The sequence below is a fragment of the Miniopterus schreibersii genome (assembly GCF_964146895.1).
Source record: "Miniopterus schreibersii genome assembly, chromosome: 7".
NCBI classification, from domain to species: domain Eukaryota; kingdom Metazoa; phylum Chordata; class Mammalia; order Chiroptera; family Miniopteridae; genus Miniopterus; species Miniopterus schreibersii.
In genome coordinates, this window is record NC_138108.1 from 50,448,381 (window position 1) to 50,461,925 (window position 13,545).

At 41.8% G+C, this 13,545-nt stretch overlaps 1 protein-coding gene across 3 annotated transcripts in view; it reads left to right on the forward strand.

The window, feature by feature from the left end:
• Positions 1-10,624: 10,624 nt before the first annotated feature.
• ITGB6 (integrin subunit beta 6) overlaps positions 10,625-13,545 on the forward strand; it is a 121,054-nt gene continuing 118,133 nt past the window's right edge. The window contains exon 1 of one of the 3 annotated variants that reach the window (XM_081142959.1): positions 10,625-10,903. The gene's annotated coding sequence lies outside the window, so the exon portion shown is untranslated. The remainder of the gene's footprint in view (positions 10,904-13,545) is intronic. The other 2 variants (XM_081142960.1, XM_081142958.1) reach the window with 2 other exon arrangements.

Consider the following 13,545-nt stretch of genomic DNA (forward strand, 5'->3'; position numbering starts at 1 on the left):
CTCGTCTCCACTCCCCTACCTCCCATCCCACCACCTCTGCTGCAATCTGGTGTCTGCTGCCGGCTCTCCACTGCACGATTCCCACCCAGGGGCGACAGGGACCTCTTGTTACCAACTCAGGGAACCCTGGATCCTTATCTGAATAGCCTCCCTGTTGCATTTGTTGCTGTTGGCAGCCCTCCTCTTCTTGAAATTTCATTTCCCTGCTTAAAATCCTTTCGCAAGCCCACCAAGACTAAATGTCTGCCCCCCCCCCATGGCCTCATTTCTTTGGGGCCTCACCTCCAGCCACACCCCATCTGGAACTTTAAAAATCACAGAAGAATTCTGTGCTCTGCACCTTTGCCGCTTCTTGTCTTGCTCCCTAGAATGCCCTCCTCTCCCTGGATAACTCCTAATTATTCTTAAAGATTCAACTCAGTACCTAATCTTCCTGAGAATTATTAGGCAATAAATGACTACTTTCTTTTTAACTCTTTAAAAGTTGTCAAATAAGCTTAGAAAAATGCATAAAACATAGAGGTACAGCTCAAAGTATTGTTGCAAAATGAGCACCCTGTGACCTCTACCCAAGCTGAGAAATAGAACACAGCCGCCTCCCAAGAACCCCACGGTGCCCCTTCACAGTCATAAATCCTTCCTTAGGCTTAGCAGGTAACGCTACACAGACTTTATAGTGTTTCACTCCCTTGCTTTTCTCTATGATTTTACCATCTAAATATGGACCCCTAAAACTTAGAGTTTACTTTTGCCTATATTATACTTTATATAAATGAAATCATGCATTAAATATTTTGTTCTGTCTCGCTTCTTCCACTCAATATTTTATCTTTAATCGTGTGTTTCTGTGTAGCTATAACATTTGTTTTTATTATTTATACAGTATTTCATTGTATAAATATATCAGTGTCCATTTTATTTTTGATAGACAGGGGAGCTCGTTCCAACTTTGGGCTATTATGACATGCTATGATGAAAACACTTGCGCATGTCACTTGTTGCATAGATGCATGTATTTCTGCAGCGTATATGCTCAGGAGTGGAATTGCTGGATCTTGGGGGATGCCTATCTTCAGTTTTACAAGATAATACCAAAATGTTTTCAAAGTGTTAATCACAGACCCTAAGACTAGATAAAATAACTTATTCTTGCAAAGAACATCTCTACTTGAGATTTAAAAAACAAAACAGAAACCCGCACACCCAACAAGAAAACCACAGTATTAGAGCCCAGGGGGTGAAAGGGTGAGTGTTGGCAAAGATCAGCAGTGAGGATGAGGGACCACAGCTGAGGGGGACTGGCCCTCATGGGAAGGGGAAGGTACTGGCCAGAGGTGCCGTATAAATGGCTTCCCATGTCCAGTTGTATGGTTCCCCACTGGGAACCTGAAAAAGGGCTCCCCTCTTTTCTCCTGGAAAGAAAGAACTGAGCTTGTCTGCAGGATGCAGTTCATCGTTAGGGTGCTCCGTTGTCTCGGATGTTGGTTTGATGGCTTCTTTCCATGGACTCCCATGGCAGCTGGGGAACTGAGCAGGCTGCCCCTGGGCCACCCTCCTTCCCAGCCCCCAGCCCCAGCGGCTTCCATCCCTCAGACTCAGCAGTTCCCCCCACTCCCCGCCTGGCAGGGCTATCGTGGGTGTCACACAGCCTTCACCCTTCCAGCCCAGGAGGAGCCGCAGGCGCCCTGTGCTGTCACAGCCTGCGGGGCGCCGAACGCTCTCCTTGGGCCTTTTACTCCTCATTTGCCAACAGAACCTGAGCCTGGGACAGGGGAAGGCTGAGGGGTACCTGTGTGTCCTCCCCTTCACCCGGCAGAGAAGTTGGGACCATGTCTTAATCCTCTTTGGGTCCTTCCCTTTCCCCAGCCCCATGCCAGTGCCTAGCAGAATTCCTCACACACATGGGTACCTAACCTGCCGCTTATCCAAAAATCAACTTTATAACAATTGGGGACAAAGGAGGTACCTGTTCTTAGAACTCTATACAGCCATCTGCCAAGACTGTCAGAACAACCATACAAATCTGCAATGACCATGTGAATGGCGCCCCCTGCGGTTGTGCAGAGGATAGCTTTCCCACTGTAAGGTATAATCTGTCTGGTGGATAAATAAAATCTGACGCTTATCCTCATATCTCATGTTTGCCCATAAATGGGGTTACCAGAGGTGCTAACAAGGAACAGATATCTAAATGAACATTAATTACTCCCTTTAGGTGGAAGAGCCACCAAATAGTTAAAGTTCAGGTCAGCAGAATCTGCCAGTAAATGTATCTTGATTGATTTAATAAAAGAGCTGGATTGATTTTTAAAAAATAGATTTGAAGTTTGCTATGGCTTAATGATTTTTTTCCTTATAAGACTAGAAAGCTGCCAGTTTGCAGAGTACAGCAGACACAGCATCGAAATGTATCCTCCTGGCTATTCGTGGTGAGGGGCTGGAAAGAGGGGACTGACGGCGTGTTGATTATGAACCTGAGTCCATGATGAGGGTCATGCAGGTGTGTCGGGCTGAGGAGAGTACCAAAAGCTAGGCACCAAAAGGACTGCTGGATACACTGGAGGTCTCCTTTTTCTAATTTGTCTACCCACGGAGGATGTCTTTTTCTGATTCTCACAAAGACTAGTCCTGTGGAAGATATTCAGACAGTTTCCCCAACATGGAGCCTAGGAAGTGCAATTCTCTGAAGCTAGCATCTCGAGTGAAATTCACAACGCCAAACACCCTGACTTATTATTTCTTTCCTCCTTTCTATGTTAAATTATTTATAATCCCATAGGTCAATGAAACCTCTGTTCTAAGCTCAGCACAGTGTCTTTGTGAGCTGGCTATTTTCTGTTGGCTCCTCCAGATTGCTCTTTTTAACTCTCTATGTCCCAGGAGACTGAACTTTGGGGGCAGCATCAAACAGGCTCCCTTAGCTCTGGTTTCCACCTGGGTTTGGCCAATTTGAGACACTTACAGACCGATGGCAGGCTGGAGGGAAGAGTGAATAGGGCGTTTTGCCCATTCTTCCTCCCCGTGGACCACAGATTGGCAGTGTCCAGGTCATGTGTTGAATATTGTGTCCCCACAATATCCATATGTTGAAGTCCTGATCCCCAGTACCTCAGCATGTGACTGTATTTGGAAATAGAGCCTTGAAAGAGGTAATTAAGTTAAAATGAGGTCATTAGGGTAGACCCTAATCCAATATGACTGGTGTCCGTATAAGAAGAGGAAATTTGGACAAAGATGCATGCATGGAAAGAAGACCATGTGAAGACACAGGGAAAAGACAGACATTTACAAGCCAAGGAAAGAGGCATCAGAAGAAACCAATTTTGTCAGGCCCCTGGATCTTGAACTTCTAGCCTCTAAAACTGCAAGAAAATAAATGTCTGTTGTTCAAGCCACCCGGTCATAGTGCCTTGTTAGGGCATTCTGAGCAAACTAACACAGTCCTTCTGCCAAAAATCAGAGGTGCAGACCACGCTCCCTCTCCCTGGACTTGGGTCATTGCTCTCCCCGCCCACCCTTGACTCCAGGCTTTGGGTAAGGAAGGGCTCCTTGATTTTGCCCAGTTTCCCTTTGCTAACCGCCCTTATTAAATTTTCTTCAATTACCCCATTTGAGTGCACCGGGAGTTACTTGCAGTAACTTAGGCTCATCTACTTGTTTCTCTCACAATTTGCCTGAGTTGTTCCTCAAAAGTAATCTCCCCTAGCAGAAACAAACTAGAACGGTTCCTTGGGCAAGATGAATCCTTCTATCATCTTACTGTATAAAAAAAGTTTTCTGAAATTCCCTATGGTGACAAGAGGCTATTGGAATATACAACCTACCAAAATAAAAACACCGAGTCTGTCCAGCCAAGATCACACGACATTGTACTAATGGGTGGGAGAGTTATTGCTTTGAAAAGAATTTCATGGCTATGGAGACAACACCTTGAAAATGGAAATTTAGAATTGTTTCCACCATTATATAAATTTGTTTCTAAAAACAACATTTTCTCCATTAAAAATTCTGATATGTACACATTTTAAACACTGGAAAGTGAGATTTTTCTAAGTTATTTAAAAATCTTTCAAATGTGTAATTTCAGAGAACTTTGAACACCTCTCATCTATCTGCCTACCTACCTGTGTACTATATGCCTATCTGTAAAAACGGTGCATCCACCAGGCTTCCTTGCCTCTGACTTTTCTCTGGAATTGGCCAATGCGAAGTACTTTTTGATTTGATTATAAGGACAATTGACTGATTATAAGGAAGATGGAAATTTATTAGTAAACTTTCAACAGAATCTTTTCATAGCTGGTGGATGTGGCCAAAAACACGAGTCACAATAGAGTAATGAGAGACAACAATGCCTTTCTTATATGATCTTTGTACCATGATAGTTATTAAAACCAGGTATCAAAATAAGCTATGCTTAGAATCAGACTTTAGAATCTCATCACAAAGAGGTAAAGCAAGCTTTTCAAGTGAAGCATATTTAGTTCAGTTACATGTAAATATAAAATGAGCACACCACATTAACAGCATAGTAAAAGCAAAAAGGGCTTTTGTACCATTGAGAAAATAAACAACTTGATATTGTTTCATCTTTTAAAATGTTCTATTTGTATGTTTTTAACTAACATAGTATATTAGTTCAACAGCACATGTATATTTATAATAAATAACAAGCACTGAAAGTATCTGCTTAAAATCTTTTACTGATTCTGGTGAGCTATTCAAAAAGTCAGGAGACCACTGAGCATTGAAGCATAAAGTTTGCAAAAAATAATAATAATAATAACCACTGTATCCAGAATCTTAGAACTTCATAGTCACACAATTCCTTCCCCTTCAAACCGGCTTTAAAGGAAACAAAGGGGGAGGCATGAAGGAATGCTGTGACAGAGGCAGCCGCCCCTCGCAGCCTGCCAGCAGGAGCCAGGAGAGCATGCTCATTTGGTTGCACCGCTCCATCTTAGGAAATTTTGGAAATATTTGGAATGTAGTGGGAGGCCCAAAGGACCACCCAGAAGTAAAAACCCAAATGAAAACCTCCCAAAAACAACAGGGTGGAAAATGAGGGTCAACTCCTCCCAGCTGCACTCCCTGGCCAAGGCTGGGCAGGAGGGGGTCAGTCATCTTGTCCAACTCTGCCTGCATCTTACATCCATTCCTGAGAGTCACAGAGGTTACGAGCCTTGGAAATCATGTTATCCCAGTGTATAATGTTTGGCGGTGACAGATAACACCCTAGTCATGTCAGAGAGAATAGCCATTTAGACTAGACCAGGGGAAAATGCCCTGGGGCTCAACTCAGCATGCCTTCTCTCTATTGCCGCCAGCAGAACAAGCCCCTGCTCCAGGCAGAGCTCTGGATGGATGTATATTTATTGCTTGGCCTTTCCGGCAAAAGGCTATAAAAACACATTGGTGGAGTGAAGATGGCAGGATGGATTTTGAAATCAAAGCTGCTGCTTCCAATCTGTTTTCTGTTATTGTTTTTTGGTGTGTGTTTTCCAGGATTCCTCACTGATTAAAATTAAAATCTAGTCACAAACAGGAGACCTGGAGAGACATTCACTTCTCTACATCTCCATAAATGCATCCTGCTGTTTCCAGCATTTCTCCTTTGTCAAGAAAACAAAATTCAATCGAGTGAATCTGAAGATCTAATTGGCTTTATTAAGTGATTTGTGAATCTGGCAGCATTCCATCTAGAAGCTAGAAGGGTGCTAGAGCGGTTGTACAAAAGGGAAGGTTTTTATAAGAGTGTGTGTGGTAGGGGAGTATTTAGCAAAAGGAAAAGGAATTCTTTTTACACCAGGACATCTTTTTTGGTGGGGGGGGGAGGTCATGCGCATTGTCTCTCCTTCCCATTGGTGGTGGTGGTAATGGGGGGGAAGTAGAGAGGGCCCGCATGACACGTTACCTCATTGGTGTTAACCAGAAAATCCCTGACTGGTTGATTAAGACTACATTTCTGGTGATGAAGGTCGAAACTGCGATTAGATATTAAGTCTAGATTTGGAATGGGCTTTAGCACAAGTGATGCCATTTTGGGCCTCTAGTTTTCTCTTTAACACATTAAAGGCAGGGTGAACCTAAACTGCCTTCTCAGCACTGAAAGATGCACCAAAGCAGTTTCATCTCCCCACAGAAGCCTCTAGAAGAGATTGTGTGAATGCCTGAAGAAGCCAGCCTTCCTTGCAATTATCTAAAAGGAGTCATCGGCTGATGTTAACAAGACATCCTGTCTGCTACCCACATCTACAGCCATTTCTTTGTGAAATAAATACTGGTGATGTGTTGTTGCTTTGTTCTTAATGTCCATTAAATGGTGGTCTCATTAGAACTTAATGGGATTCTATAATCTAGGTGAGGTAAGCCCACCCCTAAGTTTTGCTAAACCCCATCATTCAGCCTCCTGCTCAGCTCACTGGGGACATGGAAGCATGACTTCTCTGCCTCACGCCACACTCAGTGGAGCCAATGCTGCCATTTCACATTACCTCCAAACTGGGATTTCCTTCTTTTCACTCCTGCAAAGAATAAGGTCATGTGTTCCCAAGATGGCCTTCCAGATGGATACCCGGGGCATGCAAACACCCTCCAACTGGGAGGAATTGTAACCGAAGAACCAGCTCAAAGTGGACCCATTTAATGAAATCCTGGGTGGTTTTGCAGAGACAACAGACCAAGACGGAAAGTTAGGCAGCCGGGTATGTGCAGAGGAGAGAACTTTGGTCTCCAGGAGCTGCATCCAGAACTAAAGTCTCATGCCCCATCACCTCAGCCCAGGAACCAAACCAAAGGACCAGGACACGACCAGAACTTCAACACTGAAACCCTTTCAGAAGCTCGTGGTCCATTGTCCAGGAGGAACAGTGTTGATGCCCCTTCACCCTAAATGGCCAACTTCCAAGGTTCTTCAATTAAAACTTGCCCTCAGCGCTTGCGCATACCTGTTCCCTCTAGCCCGTTAAAACCCTTGGCCTTACTCCAAATGCTGATGTTTTGCCTTTTGGCCTTTCAAAGCATCAGGCACGAGGACTTTGGTCCAGTAATAACACTTGTCATTTACTCCACACACTGCGCTCCAGCAAAACCAGACTTCTCACTGTAAGAATGAAGCGCCCACTTTAATGCATTCGCCTTTTTGAAAAATGAAGGCGAAGCCTTGATTTACTGAGCTTTGCCTACCTTGCTCTGTAATGCCAACAGATTATTGGGCCTACGGCAGCCTTGTACTTCATGTTTTGCATTGGGGCCATTCCCATCTTGGCTGGAGAGCTAAGAATGGAATTTTAACTATGAATTTCCTTGTGTTTAATAGGCTAAAGTCAAAAGGCCACATTCTACATCAGATTTGCATGAACAACTTCTACTGGAATTACTCATGTATATCTGAGTTTAGTTAAAATACCCCAACACTCAGGCACTATTTTAACATTCTTTTTAAACAATCTATTAAATGTACATGTGGGAGGGTGAAACAGCATGTGTAAATTAATCAAAAGTCCACTCAGTTTGAGGAAATGTTCCATTTTTAAGGGCACAAAGCCATTTGGACAGCCCTGCTCATCAATTCCCTCTTTATACATACCAACCACTCGGCTTCTCCAAGCTTGTCTTGGAGGCCTCGTTAGCTTAGGCTCACCTGGTTATTTAAGGGGCAGCTGTGGTAGCATGGAATACACAGCAGGCCTGGACCCAGAAGAAGCAAGATCAAGTTCCAGCTCTGATAATAGTTGTATTGCCTTGGGCAAGTCACTTAATCTTTCCCCATATCGATTCATATGTAAACTGTCGACTTTGCACGGTTATTGTGTGAATTCAATAGATAATGGTGGTTAATTTTGTATTTTGCCTATTATTCAAGCAAAAAACGTAAACAAACAAACAAAAGCCCAATAATGACAGCCAAAATAGGGAGAAACTAATAGTCCCACAATGGTAGTTTGAGTATTAATTGGTATAACTCCTTTGGAAAGCAACTGCAATGCATATTGATAACAGTGAGTATTTAAAATTGTCTTCTTTGATTTAATAATGCCACATATGAAAATGTGTCATAGGAAGTACAAAAAATAGTAAGGAAAACCTCTTGGAGTACCAATTTCATTCATAGCATTTTTTTGTCATGGGAAAACAAGTGGAAACAGCCTAAATTTTAAGCAAATAAGGAAATGTTTAAGCACATTATTACATGCTTACATGATGCTTAGGTTATATTCTTATAATGTTAAATAAATAGAAATGGGTTCAAAATACATATTCTATATGATTATATATTTGTATCAAGAAAAAAACACAAACAAAAAAACCAAAAAACCATAAGCATTAAAAAGAATTGGAAGAAAATAGAACAAAATTTTCAGCAATAATGGGTAGAGGAAAATCAGAAGAAACTTTGGATAAAAGCACTATATGAACTTTTGCCCCTCTTTGCATTTCTAATACCTTATATATAGATAACAGCGTAGTGTAAATGAATATGTTTTAAATGTTATACCTTAGTTCCTAATTAACTAGAACATTCTGTTCAACTAATTTTCCAACTAATCAGAGCTTTGCCTTAATTAGCCCCACAAAAGAGTTTTGAGATTTTTTTTTTCCAGTGGTTTATTCTTATTGCTCCATCCAACTATCTGTAAGATCATAGACATTCAGGAACTAGCACATTTGGCATTTGGTCAAATAGCAAAGCTTGGATTTAGCCATTGAATGTCACAAGGCGCAACATCAAAGGAATTTTCCAACGTTGCTCCCTGAATACAGCCTGGCCCAGGTCATTTGATCCTCAAGAATGCCGAAGAGTGCGCAGCAGCGGGGGCTGAATGCCCAGGGCGGGGGAGCCAATGTATACATTTCCATCAACAGGAGGGTAGGTGTGCGCCAAGCCGGCCGGGGTGGCACGCTTTCACTGTAGACAGCAGTTTTGAGGGAAAACTTGTCAACATATCTTTGTGAATTGTACATAAGGAAGGGGATACAATGAATAAAATTTCATTAATATACAGAAATAGAACAAAGCATCCAAAATAAGCAACTACATGAATATTTGTTCCCTAACCCACTAGAAGTAATTTTTATTGCCTTCAGATGAAAGCTAACTTTCATGGCTTCCTTTTGTGATAATATAAAATATTATTTTGTGTTTCTAGCATGTCCTACAGGCCTTGCTATAGCTCACTTAGGAGCAGAGCACCACACTCAGCACCCAATGGAGGCGCCCACCTGGGAAATAGAAGATAAGTCTGTGTTATGGCAACCCATAGAGGAAATGAATTTTGCAGAAAATGAATAATATCTCTATGGCAGAAATTAAGTCAGTTTTGAATTTCAAATAGAAGGGCTTCCTCACATCTGAGTTCACTTAAAGAGCAAAAGACCAACTGTGCACACAATGGCAGGGAATTAAAAGCCCCTTGAGGGCTTATAGAATTACAGGTTAGAAATGAAAGGTGGTTTTAAAATCTTCTACTACTTCACTACAAACAAGACTCACATTCCTTTTTTTTAAAATAGATTCTTTTTTTTTTAGAGAGAGAAACATCGATTGGCTGCCTTCCACACAGCCCCTACCGGGAATTGAGCCTGAAACCCAGGCATGTGCCCTGACTGAGAATCGAACCAGCAACCTTTCGGTGCACAGGATGACGCCCAGTGAACTGAGCCACACCAGCCAGGGCACAGACACATTCTTTATAGGGAAGGTGACAGTTCAGAGAGGTTAGAAATTTTTCTGATGTCACTCAGCCAGTAAATGGTAGAATCAGGATTCATTCCTGGGCCTCCTGGCTTCTTGCTCATGTTTCTGTACAACTCAGATACCACAGGGCCTGTAAGCTGCTAACCCTCCACCAGTACTGTTCATCAGGTGTTCAAGAAGCAGAGTAGCATGACCTTGGACAGGTGAGCTAATCTCTCTGAACCTCAGTCTCATCTATAAAACAAGATCATAAACCTCACCCCACGATGTAGTGGTAAGAATGAAATGAGACAATGCCCCTGCGTGCTGAGCAGCAGTCCTGGCGCACCACGGAAACTCCATGGACAGTACATATCGCAGCCCCAGCCTGGAGAGGAGAGTGCGATCCAAACACTTCATCTTTCTTCACAAAAGCTGGGTGGATGTCTCTGTTTTCAGCTGGGCCTTAGCAAATCCAATCTGGACCATTTAGTGCCTGGCACTGTTTTTAACACTAATCCCATCAGTTTTTATTTTCATTTTCTAGTTTACCCAAACAAACCATTTTTACAGGCTAGTGACTTTAAACCAAAGCTGCCAATAAAATAGGCTTATCTTGAAAACACCGGATCCTTCTGAAAGAATGTGAATATAAACGCACACGATACAGGAAGGTTTGATAGGAGTTTGGTCATTGACGTGGATGCCAGCTCAGCTCTAAACTGGCCCAGTACTATTTTGGGGTATTAAAGTCTATACGTACTTAATATCCCGGCGACCCTGCCATCCATTAGGTTTGAACGTCTTTTATGGAACGAACCTGATCCTCCCGCCTTACTTTTGGTCTCTCTCCAGAGAAGCTAATGCGCTGGCATAGTTCTGCCATTTGTCAGCCAGAAGTCTGGTTACACATTTGCTCGTCAATCTAAACCTAACCTATTCTCATATGAGCACTTGGGGTTTCGTGTAAATCAACCAGACGTTCTGTCATTCACCAGCAATATCTCTCTATAGTATTCTACACCCATGTGCCTTCATGAAATATTTCACTATGCTTGTGGAAGAACTATTCAAATGAATGTGCTTTTTCAGGAATGGTGACACCAGAATGTTATAAATCTGTTCATTACCACAACAAGGACAAATGGTATTTCTGCCAAAGACTTTTGATAGCCGGTACAGTAATGAATCTCAGCACTTTCTGAAATTAAAGGTCTGCCCTGAGAGGTAAGTGGTATAATGCATGACTAACAAAACGCAAACCCAAATTTCAGAGCTAAGCTTTCCTTGTCAGTGTAACTGATCGTTGCCAACAGACACTGCCTTAGGGAAGTTCATAATGTTATTTCTACTCTCTTGATATTAACATCCAGGTGAGGCTGACCCCTCCGTTTGTAAAAGGGCAGATCCTTATTAACTTAGCATGTTTTATTATGATTTTTCTTACATTGGAATTCACACACTTTTTAACAGTTGTACTTTAAATGTGTGTTATGGCTTAAGGATAATATTTCCTAGAATTATTAGTTCATCTTTCAGTGAAATATTTTAGCATTCAGTTGAATAGTCTCTTAAGAAGCTTTTTAAGATATTTGTTTCTGATTATAGTGATTAATTGTTAAATTTTTTTAGGTAAGTGATCTGACTAGCCTTCACTAGCTCTTTCAGCATTTTCAAGAGGCATAAAGCAACTAAGGAATTGGGAATATAAACAAGAAAAATAAATATCAGTTCTCATGGACATGTGCAGGACATTGGGCCAGTTAACTTCAGTATTTCTGGATTATAAAATGGTGTTTTAATGTAGAACTAATTCATGAGAATAATGGAGAAAATGAGGAGGGGAAGGCTTCCAATCTAACATATCTACGAAGAGTACATTTTATTCCTGGTAGTGTCTGAAAACGCCTGGTATCATTACTCTTCACTTTGAACCCTGGAGGTATGACTATAAGTGCTGTAAAAAAATCCAATATCTGTCAAAGGTTATTAATCCAAATACTGTTCCTCTAAAATTAAAGACTCACAGATAGAGCTGTATTGCATTGGCCCCAAAATGCCTAAAATGGACAGAATATATAGATTCTGGTCAGAGAGTAATGGTTTCGGTTTCTGAACAAGTTCAGCAGATCATAGTTAAAGTTTTATGGTACCGGGTTTCAGACACAAAGTCACTTGGTCACAGTATAAAGGTAGTGTCTGCTTAAGTAAAATTCTGTGCCTCAGTGAAAGGCAGAAATGCTTTTCTTTTCATTCCTGTTCATTCTCATGGTAGCCTTTTTCTTCTATCCGACTTACTCCCTCTAGTGTTTACTGAGTGAAGCACAGGAGCTAAAGCTCAATTTACAAACAAAAAACATTATTACAATCTCTCAATATTTTCCCCAGTAACCATATACTAAAGCAAACTTACCACCAGATGTTTGGACATGAATTCTAAGTGGCTGCAATAATTTTTTATCTGAGAATCTCAAAGTTAGGCTTTCGTATTCCAACGTTATATCCCAAGAGGGGTCTTTGACTTCCACTCTGTTAGGGCTAGATCCCTTCTCTGCCTTCGAATCCTTATATTCTACTTGCTTTACTGTGATACGATTCTCTAATGAGCTAAAGCATGCAAGCAGGCATTTCTTTCACATATTGTCCAGGGGTAGAACTTATACTTCGACTCTTCTAAGTTACCCAAGAGGGTCATGACATTTTGACTCAAGAGAAAAGCGATTAATTTTTTTAATAGATTTACAAAAACTGCTATCTAATTTTTCACCACAGAAGTCCTTAGTCAAACCAGGAAGAGCAGCGTCTTGGGAAACATAGTGCTTACGTGTACTTCTTTATAGAGAAGAAAATATACTTCTAAAGTTGTCAGCTGCCATTGCTGCTACTTTGGAAACCAGCCACAGCTGAGTGTGAGAGCTAACTATAGGCCAAGGTCATCTGGGGACCCACGCAGCCTGCCCACAGGAATGGCACCCACACCTTGCCAGAGCGCATGGCCTGCCAGCCCAGCCAGTCCAGCCGAGAGAGCTATTTTTGGTTGGAGTTCCCACAAGAAGGCCCTTGACTGTCCTTCATGCTGCTGGCATTCAGTTTTATGCTTAACCATTCTGAACCATAATTTTCTCTGTACTCTGACCTCTTCTCTCCTTCATCATATCCTACCTTTTTGAGACCCCCATAGGAGGTTGATAGATGTCAAATTATAATATTAAAACAGATCTTTTACTTAACAACACAAAGCTCACCCACATATACAACTCTACAACATCAGATTACTTTAGTCAAGTGCCTGAGCCGGAAACCTCAGGCTTACTTAGCTTCCTTCCTCACTAGAGTCATCCACCAACTTCTAGTCTTTGCCAGGCCTTGTCTATTCAGATGCCTAAGGACCTGGTATTGACCCTCTCCTCTTCCACATCTACTGACATTACATTTTATCCACTATTGCCTAGACTGCTGTAATAACTTCCAAATCTCCTTGCCTTCAATTCACCAATAGTCTGTCATCATTTATCTTTCAAAATTACAAATCAGAATGTATCACTCTTCTGTTTAAAATCCTTCCATGGTTCCCCACCACCTACAAAATAAATTTCAAACTCCCTACACTGGGAGTCAAGGTTCTTCAAGATCTAGAGACAACTTCTTACTTTTCTAGGCTTATCTCTTATCATTTTCTTCAGGCCATCTTTCCATCCCCCCCCCCCCCCTTCATCACATACATATACCCTACACTTCAGCCAAACTAAGTAGTTATTCCTCCCCAAACCCATCATACTCTTCCATGTCTTTAGATCTGCCTAGTGATCTCATCTACCTAGTGATCTTCTAAATCTCTTCCATCAAGATTCAGTTTGAGCATCACCTAT